Source organism: Apaloderma vittatum, unplaced genomic scaffold (genome assembly GCF_000703405.1).
Source record: "Apaloderma vittatum isolate BGI_N311 unplaced genomic scaffold, ASM70340v1 scaffold9815, whole genome shotgun sequence".
NCBI classification, from domain to species: domain Eukaryota; kingdom Metazoa; phylum Chordata; class Aves; order Trogoniformes; family Trogonidae; genus Apaloderma; species Apaloderma vittatum.
Window position 1 is genome coordinate 69085 of NW_009715451.1, and position 1818 is coordinate 70902.

Genomic DNA, 1818 nt, shown 5'->3' on the forward strand with positions numbered 1-1818 from the left:
CAAAAGGTCAAAAACAATCGGTGAACTTTCTAAAGCATTCTGATTTTCATCTTGTTCCCTATGGTACTCAACTACTGGCTTCAGCATGTGCTGCCACCATTAGAGATTCACTTTTTTTGCTTAAGAAACACGTTGCAATTTCTCTCTGGATTTTCTGGGCACTTTGACACTTTTTACTGATAATATTCAGATCTGTCTGAAAATACAAAGAATTGAGAAGATTCATCTACTACTGCTTTAGAGTATTAAAAAAATGGGGTTTGGCTTATCATTACACTATCACAAGCAATTAAAGCAATTAATTCACATTGTCAAAGGTGCTATTTATTGGTTCTTAAATCCCCAAAGTAGGAATTATTTGAAATAGTCTTAGACAACTGAAAAACAAGCATATAAGTGAATCAAGCATACTTGCTTCCTCTGCAGTTCATAAAATATACCTCCAGAGAGCGAGTAATGTGATTTAGCTTAAACATTGATTTTAGAATGGAATCATCCTATGGAGCTATTCACCTCCAGCTGTCCACGTTCAATATGTTACCTTTAGAAAGAAACAATGAACCTAACCCTGAGTTGCCTTGCAGATCATCTGAGATAATCTGCATGGACAAACCTGGTGGCATGATAACTGCTTATGAGAGAATCTATTCTGGAAAAAAACACATATTGGGTGAATTTGACATTGACAGACACTTCTCGGGTGTCATCAACATTCACAATAGATATCTCCAAGAAAGATTAAAACTGAATAAATAAAATGTAGTATGCAATCTCACTGTTTGTTAGGGTGAATGTAGTTTTATTTAAACAGTGTTAGAAATGCATTTTGCTGTTGGCCAATGCGATTTTTCTTCAACGACTTTTCTAAATTTTATTTTTCAGAGAAAATAGCTAACTGAAATAAACACAAGGATGCAGTGTGAAGTTCTAATAAAATATATCCCCATACAGAACTGCTCTACACGCCTCTTAAGAATATTAAACTACTTCTTTCTTTTATGTGCTATTTAAACTGACATAGAGATTTGTGGATATTCAGAGCCCAGAGACTATAAAATGACATTCATGGAGATGTAGGGTAGGAGGGATTGGTTTGTTTGTCATTTGTTCACTTTTTCAATTTAAAATATATTTTTGAGCTAACCTGACCTCCACTTACTAGGTGCATGAATTGCTTACCTATGTTTGAAAATACTTCAGTTCCATTTTGCCCACATCATTTATGTGCAGAGATTTAGCACTGCTCTCAGTATTTCCTTATTTTGTCAGGTTCTGATTTTCAACATACAAAAGTCTCTGAAAATTCCAGTTTCTCATGTGTAATTGAATGAACTCCGTAAGGTCTTTTAAAAATGTGTCCTAATTTACTAGATTCTAAGCATTTTGAAAAAATGAAAGCTTATGTAAATTTCACACATTATACTTTCATTTAAATGTAAGTAAATTTTATATTTTAGTGTGTTAGATCAAAATTCCAGACTCTTTTTGCACACTAAAAATTCCTGAGTAGTTATTCAGTATTAAGGACTAATCAATTTGATGCAGTGTGAAATGAAATAAAACATGTGAAACGTATTTTCCTCCCTGTAAATTCCAGTTCTCCAAGTATCAGTTATTAACTAATGCTACTTTTGTTCATTGAATCTATATAAGCTGTTAAAAACTTGGAGTTTTAAAACATACTGTTGTTCAGTTAGAGGCTAGGTGTATAACAGCTAAAATATTCTAAACTGTATTTGCAGAAGCCTCCACTTTCTGCCCTGTTTGAAAAAGGTAACACATAACTGCCTATCAGGTCAGATTCTTCTGAAAGTCGGG